Raw genomic sequence first — 9,058 nt, 5'->3', positions numbered from 1 at the left:
ACTTACGAGATCCGCCTGCCACTGCGCATCAATGGCCGAGACGTAAATTTTATTTGTCAAAAAGCGTTTTCTAGCAGGCTTGTGTAGCGTGTAGGTGTCTTGCTTATTCAACCAAGCAATCACATCAGATTTCTTTATTCCGCGCGCTCTTGCAGCTCTAAATAATTTGTCAATACCCGAGAACCATCCGGGTGCCTCGCTTGTAAAATATTGTTTTTCTAATATGGCATCATACGATTTAGACGTCATGATTGATTAAAATGATTGTGGCTCGTTAATCAACAGCCTGCTTCTTTCAGAAATTCAGCTGTATAAAAATTCCTGTTTTAATCCGGCTATATCATGCGTGAGTTAATGCATGCATTAATTGCATGTATGGTTGTGTTCTGGGTGTTAACAGAAGGCGTGTGATGGGGCGTAACTGGGTGTGTTTCTGGGTGTTAACAGGTGAGTTGTTTTCTGGCACTCAGGATAAATACAGCTGACTGTACCACTAAGTACAGCAGACATCCACCAGAAGCCAGTCTAGACTAAAAGCCGTGCTATTCTAAATGTAAGTATATAAGACAGTTGTCTTATTATTCGCAAATGCTTAATTATATTTAACTATGCATCTCTAAAACCATAATTAAGGATGTTATTTGTTTAATAAGTTAGTGTTATACTGGAGGCTAGCTGCATATTTAGTTTTACTGCATAAACCATATTTGTGGTCCATAATTAATATAGAAAGACTTATCCGCGGGCAGCTATTATAACATAATTTATGTAATACAGTAGTTAATAACTGTTAATACGCCCTAACTAGCGTATGCAGCGCTTACTTACTACCTGTGTTTTGTTTAACATAGACATATTTATAGTCATATTTATACAGTAGCGGCATATTTAGTGGCGCTGTATAATATAGTTTTACCGCATAAACCATATTTGTGGCGCATAATTAATATAGAAAGACTTAGCCGTATTACCCATGATTTGCTTAGTATAAGCATATTTATACACAGGGCGCAGTTTTATTTGTTGTGGTATATAAATGAGTTTGACGAGTGGTGGCGTGTGGTTAATATAGATTGCACAAAAAATTTACACAGATAATTTATTTTAGATGGAATCCCAAAATTTTTTGGCTTTTTCCAGCCAAGCTGCGGATTCGGTAATAGGTATGTTTCAAGATTTATATACATGTATCTGTTAGTGTCCCATTCTAAGTAAGGGCTGTTTATTTTATATTATCTTTATATTGTTTATTCTTTCTTGTTTAAGATGAATTTATCAGGGACAACCCCGATAATGTAGATGAATTTAGCAGGAACACCTCCGATGCTGTAGATGACTTTATCAGAAACTTCAGCGATGATTTTTTAAACAGCTTCAGCGTGCCTACTCTGGAGTGTGATACACCTGGAGCTGAGTATAGTAACACTAATGCAGGTGCCGCTGCTGTGTGGGATTTGACTCAGGACATCATAGGTGCGCTGTGTGTCTGCGTGTATGTGTGTGTGTGTCTGTGTGTGTATATAGCTTTTAAGTATTTAGACGTGTAAATATATATATTAATTCTTTACAGATGTCGACATGTTTCCAGAACTAACCACCTCGGAACACAATCAGCTGCCTGTTGAGGAACTGATGTACCAGACCCCCACACCGAGAAACAGCCCTGTTTCTAGAGCCCCTAAAAAACAGCTCGGACCGGGGTGCCGGAAAGGAAAAGGTAAGAATCATATGAAAACGTGTTTTTGCACAACAGCTCTGAGAAAATCCACCACGCCTCTACTAAGGCCTATATCTTTATTTATAGCTTGTAAACTGAAGCCTAGAAGAATTTTCACAAAAGAGAATATACCGCAGCTAATGGAGAGCCTCGCAGAAGCTACAGAAGACGCCCCGGCAATCATTCACCACACATCGCTAGCCCATAAGTGTATATTTTGGTATACATGCACAGTCTCTGTACAATCAATGATACACGTGCTTCACCATTGAGATCCAGGGCCCACACATATCTGACACATGTATAATCTCTCCTGCAGCTAAGCGCAGCGACCTGCGGCTGTCTCACACATATCTGACACATGTATAATCTCTCCTACAGCTAAGCGCAGCGACCTGCGGCTGTCTCACACATATCTGACACATGTATAATCTTTCCTGCAGCTAAACGCAAAGTCATGAGAAAAACACCTCCAGCACCTCTACAGCCGCTACAGCTCTCCGAGAATGGCGCAGTACCAGTGTGCCCGGCAATACAGCCGGCTAATGGAGCTGTTAGAACATCTCCGCTATCACCGATCTGCGTGGTGCAGGAAACACTGTACCGGCGTACCATCGTGAAATACTCCATTCAAGTACCGGACAACCATCGACCAACCGTGTGAATGACCCCGCGCTACTATATCCAGAAGTGGTCGAGGCACCCCGAAAACATAAGCGAAAAACAAAGCATATTACAGAGCCACCAACCACATCCTGCGCCGTGGGTGCCACAGCCACGATGACACGTGAAGAGTATGATCGCGAGATTGATCAGCTCGCTGATGGTAAGCAATCAGCCGTAGAACCGCTCATTATACGTATGCCCCACACTATGCATCCGATAGCGACATGTCTAACTGTACCTACTAATGCCTCTGGGCCCGGTCCCTCAGGAGCCTCTAATTTGGGCGGCCCATCTCATGGATGTGTATCTAACTCTGTTAATGTTAAGAAACGGCCAAAGAGGTCGCTACCGGCGGATGTTAAGGTGTGTAAAGAGCTTAAGGTGTGTAAAAAGCCAAGGATTCATGCGCCAGCTACAGATCTGCCGCATGAATCCCGCAGCTGGGGCCCCGCTGAAATGCTTGTGTTTCAGGAACACTTCGTCCGCTACTTACGCTACAAACTATGGGTCCCCAAAATAATGTTTTTTTGTGATACTTTTGAAAAATTATTATCAACACAAAGCCCAACACAGGCTAATAAGGCCGAACTATACGCACTCCGGAGCCTGCTACTGGATGGCGAGATAACAACTACAGCGACCCCATTATGACTAAATATGGTCGGCTACGGCATGCATAAACCACCTAAACTAGCACTACCCAGGTATAATAGGGCTAGAGTTATAAAGAGGGCTCTAAAATTGTTGGTCAGCGCTAGACGGGCGCTATGCTCTAGGCGACGTCGTGGTGGCATGTGTCCTGCAGGGCCTCTACAGACACCCCTGCCGTCGTCACAAGAGCCAGAACAGCACTCACATAGCCAAGGCAGCTCTGCAGATGCCGCACATGCATCTACACAAAATTCACAAGCATCAGACGCTGACGCTGCTGGTAATGTGCGGCGCCCCGATCATACAGTATTTTTGCAACACATCCATCATCATGAAAGGGCCCTACGCCATTTCAACGGCCATATACATACAGATCATTTTAGATTTGTAAATTTGGAGTGTGTACGATCATTTGAAGAGGGCTTGAATATTGTTCATGAAGGCATTCAGGCATTACTGGTTAGAATCATCAGGGACATTGAACCTGGCAACTTTGTACAGTTAAGGTATGATGCCGGCGATACTTTAGAACCTATTTTCACTACAAAACAAACCCGTGAAGATTTTAATTCCAAATCTTTTTTAAATGCTGTTGCCAGCGCACTTCAAAGTAACGCTGAATGTATATCATCCAATTCGCTAAAGCTAGTCGTCACCATCATTAAAAACCGACGCGGTGGTGTAAAAAGGCGCTTGAAATCTATAGCGAGCAGTCAAATCATTAAACAAAAGAGCCAATGGCTGTATGATTTTAACAATTACACGACAAATCTGTGTTTGGCTGCTAGTGTGTGCGCCCTGATGGACGACACGGATGTCACTGATGGTGTTTTACTGAGCCGCTCTAAAAACATACACGCAGCACTGGGCATCCCTGATGATCAATTAGTGAGTTTTAGCGACATCCATGCATTTGAAAAATATTTGGGGGTCACCATTAAAGTACTGTACTATAGTCAGGGCGATTGGCGCTACTTTCAGAGCGGTAATACACCTAATGGCAAAACCGTATTCATATTGTTCCATGATAATCACTACTACGGTATCAAAAATATGAAGGGTTTTATCGGCGCTAAGTACTTTTGTGAGCTCTGCAATTCAGTGTTTCACCACAAAAACAATCATTCCTGCCAGTATTTTTGTAAAGCCTATCAGAGAGAGAATTGCGTAGAAAGCGGTGCCGACCAACAGCACAGATGTCCTGTTTGCAGAGTTTATTGCCGCTCGAGCGTGTGCTTAGATTATCACAAACAATTGGGATTAGGCGACCCGGCATTCTGCAGACTTAAAACATTTTGTGATAAATGCAACCATTTTGTCCTCAGAAATAGCGAAACAGAGCATAAATGTAATGGTTTGCGCTGTCCTGTATGTCGCAGTCGAGTAAATAAATTTAATACCCATCTTTGTTACATGCGGAAGTATGTAGCACAGGATGAGTCAGATTGTTATATCTTTTATGATTTTGAGTGTATGCAGGAGACAGGCACGCACATCCCGAATTACATTTATGCTACAACGCTGTATGGCCACCCCTCCTGGGAGTTTGAGGGTGATACCTGTACACATGACTTTGTACAGTTCTTTACAAGCGGCAAATTTTCAGATCATACATTTATTGCCCACAATGGTGGAAGATACGACGCATACTTTACTGTTAAGGAACTGATTTCTGAAAAACTACAAGTACAGTTGATAACCCAAGGTGGCCGTCTCTTGTGTGTGTCGCTACCCGATTTGTCCAAAAGGTTCATAGACTCTCTAAATTTTATCCCCATGAAACTCAGTAAATTACCGCAGGCCATGGGCTTTTCAGGAGGCAAAGGACATTTTCCACACTTTTTCAATACCAGAGAAAACCAAAACTATGTAGGTCCCATACCTGATGTAAAAATATTATGGGGTGGAGTACATGTCACCTGGTGAGAAGGTAGAGTTCCTGGAGTGGTATGAGACACAGGTAAATACAACTTTTGACTTCAAGGCCGAGCTAAAATCTTATTGCAAACAAGATGTTGAAATTTTGAGACACGCCTGCGCGATCTATAGAGAGCGTATTATGCAGATGACGCAGAAAAATGTTAAAAAATACTGTAAGCGTCAAAAGCAAAGGATTGTAGTGAGCAGGTGTGTTGATCCTTTTCAGCTCATCACCCTGGCCTCGGTGTGTATGACAATGTACCGGTTTAAATTTCTTCCAAAAAAGACAATCGCCATTTTACCTGGTGATAATTATCACAAGGCAAAAAAGCGCTACTCGACACCCGCTATACAGTGGCTCATGTATGTAGCCCACTCTGAGAACATCGACATACAGCACGCTTTGAGAGGCGGTGAAAAACAGGTCGGGAAGTATTTTCTAGATGGTTATGCCTATGTTAGCGGCCAGCACATAGCCTTTGAATTTCAGGGGTGTTTTTACCACGGATGCCCCGTGTGCTATAATGAAAATGACACGAATAAGGTCACAAGTACGTCCTACGGCCAGTTATATTACACCTTTTTAGCTAAAAAGTGTTACTTACAGTGCTGCGGGTACACAGTAAGACTGATGTGGGAGCATGAGTGGAATGAAATGATTGAAAATGATTCTAACCTTCAAGCATTTCTCCGCCAGATGGAATTCCCCGTTCCTTTAGACCCCCGTGATGCGCTTTATGGCGGGCGAACTAACGCCATTAAGCTCTATCACCATCTGGAAGAAGGGGAGACTTTACATTACTACGATTTCACCAGTCTGTACCCCTTTGTAAACAAAACTAAAACATACCCTGTAGGCCATCCAGACATCATCAACGACAATTTTGGATTCATTAAAAAATACTTTGGTATTGCTAGAGTCAAGGTCTACCCGCCGAGAGATTTATTTTTTCCAGTTCTACCGGTAAAACGCAACAAAAAATTAATGTTTCCCCTTTGCTACACATGTGCTGCAAATTCCCAGGCAGATATTTGTGCCCACAGTGATGAAGAACGGGCGCTGACAGGCACCTGGTGCACTATAGAGCTCGAGATGGCTATAGAAAAAGGGTATCGGATCGCTCACATCTATGAAATATGGCATTTTCCTAAAACCACTGATGATCTGTTTGCTCCCTACATTAAATTACATCTTAGGGATAAGCAGGAAGCCTCTGGTTATCCTAGCTGGTGTACTGATGACGCCAAGAAACGGCAGTACATTGACTCTTTTCTTGAAAAAGAAGGTGTTCAATTACGGCCTGAAAATATAGCTGTCAATCCTGCTAAGCGACAGATCTCCAAGCTTTTCTTAAATTCTTTATGGGGAAAGTTTGCCCAGAGATCTAATCTATCATGTACCAGCATTGTTAGGGATCCAGATGAGCTTTTTAAGTATTTGTTCCTGCCTTACTATGATATTTCGATGTTACATTTCCTTGATGATGACACCGCAACCGTTAACTGGAAATATGCAAAAGGCCACCACACACTCAACAAAAACACAAACATTTTTATAGCGTGTTTTACAACAGCGTATGCTCGGTTAGAGCTCTATTCGCTGCTGGACCGGCTGCAGGAGAGGTGCCTTTATCACGACACAGACTCAGTTATTTTTGTACAGAGAGCTGGTGAGTGGCAACCGCCTTTAGGCGATTACCTGGGGGAGCTGACCAGTGAAATACCCGATGGTACACACATCACAGAATTTGTATCCGCGGGCCCCAAAACTTACGGCTACAAACTCAACACCGGTAAAACTGTCTTAAAAGTTAAGGGGATAACACTAAATGTTGGTAACTCTCAATCTATTAATTTCAACAGTCTGAAAGATCTAGTTCTGGACTATCCGCACAATTCTGCCGCAGAAACTCAGAAACGTATTGTCGTACAGCAGGCGTCCATTGTGAGAAATAAAAAGTACTGGGATATTGAAACAAGGCCATTACGCAAAACACAAAAGTGCGTTTATACAAAGCGGCGACTATTAGACGATTTCACAACATTACCTTTTGGATATTAGTCGAGTATTGTGATGGATACGCGTCTGCAGCACCCATTCTCGTGCATTCTAGCAGGCCCGTCTAATTCTGGAAAGAGCTATTTTGTAAAACAGCTGCTATATAATATTGAAGCTAATTTTTCTCAGAAACCTGATAATATTGTATGGTTTTATTCGTGTTGGCAAAAACTATATGATGAAATCTCTCTCTCTTTTCCCCACGCCAGATTTGTGGAGGGTCTGCCGAATACATTCGAAGATGATGAATTATTCTCACCGGAGAAGGTGAATTTGGCGATTGTTGATGATCTCATGGAGAGTGCTAGTGAGAATTGTGAGGTAGAAAAAGCCTTTACCAAGTATGTGCACCACAGAAATCTCAGCATTTTCTACCTGGTGCAAAACATATTTTGTCAGGGTAAGAAAAGCCGTACGATAAATTTAAACACAAAGTACATGGTGCTTTTTAATAACCCCCGAGATTAATTACAAATTTTAACTCTAGCTCGTCAGATGTATCCCGGAAAAACACGTTTTTTCCTAGAAGCTTTTGAGGATGCCACGCGGGAGCCTTACGGGTATTTGCTTGTAGATTTGAGAGCTAATACGCCTGAGGATCTGCGTTTAAGGACTGGGTTGTTTCCATCCGCGTTGCCCGCTGTCTATGTTCAAAAGAAAAACACTTCTAAAAAGTGAATTTTAACCGGTATCAGACATTCTACGCTGTGTGCGTTGTGATGAAAAGATGTCTGAGAGGCTCCGGCGTAACTGGGCTCTCTTAAAAACCCTAGTGAAAGCAATCCCCGCTGTCAGAAAGTCTATTTTGCGCGATGCAAGCAATGATTTAATTACAGCCATAGGCGAGATTGCTTTAAATATCTTAAAAGGCAGGATTCCGCTGAAAGAGCGCCAAAAATGTATATTAAAGAAGTGGTGTAAAGCTATAAGAACCCTGAGCGACAGATCTCAGCCCATAAAGAAAAAGAAGCGCCTACTAAAACAGGCCGGCGGGTTTATCGGACCTCTTTTAGCTTTTGCAATTCCAATAATAACAAGCCTGATCGCCGGAAGATAATGGAGCATGCAACGAAAATGTATCTAGTCCCCAAACAGGAGCTAGACAAACTAAGACCCGGTACTACAGATAACATACGCGACAGTGTTATTCGACGCCTTGATGGTGAAATTAGCGACATTTTACAGCGTCGTGACATTCCCGATGATGTGAAAATTAAAATGTATAGCTCTGTGCTACAACGCTACTTGGTAGATACGCGACACAGCTCAAAAGAAGTAACGGCTTTAAATCTCATTAGCACTCCTGATCCTGGTCAGCAACAATTGCCAAATACCGACTCTGATAAAAATCATGAGATCGCGGAAATTGTCGGCCATATAAACCAAAGATATAAAAAGAATGCTGAATTTTTACTAAACAGGCTGCTGCAGAATAAAAATGTTACAGCATGGAATAATAATGCTGAATTTATTTTCAAAGGATCCGTAATACCAGGGTCTAACTTACTGGATTTGGTACGTAGTACAACGCAGAGCCATGCTCTGAACAGTAGAAATTTACCGCCGGGTTGGGATTCATTTATGCAGGCTATGGCCGAGCTAAATATGCCGTCTACAGTTGTGGGCAACCCCGCTACTAGGAAGCTTTTAGATGAATTAAAAATTACCAACAGTGAGACACGCTCTGTATCTACACCGCTGAAGTTAGCGGCGGCGCCCCGTACAATTCAATCTTTACATTCCCCGTCATTAGGTACCACACACGGAACTCTGCTACCTAAAAAAAGGTCTCTACCGATGCTACAAACCATGTGGCTCACGATGTAAAGAATGTACTAGATAAATGCTGTACTCGTCTTGTAACGCTATATTAATTATTTTGTAAGAAGTGTAATTGTTCATTGTACTATTTAATGTTTTTACTTTTTATATTCTGTAAGAATTTTTTATAGTACTGAAATGTCTTTGAGATGCTGTTTTATTGTGAGAAATAAAATTTATATTCGTATAAAACATACCGCTTCTTACTTGCTTGTGTTGTAACA

Source organism: Ranitomeya imitator, chromosome 6 (assembly GCF_032444005.1).
Source record: "Ranitomeya imitator isolate aRanImi1 chromosome 6, aRanImi1.pri, whole genome shotgun sequence".
Classification (NCBI taxonomy): domain Eukaryota; kingdom Metazoa; phylum Chordata; class Amphibia; order Anura; family Dendrobatidae; genus Ranitomeya; species Ranitomeya imitator.
This window is presented reverse-complemented; position numbering follows the sequence as displayed.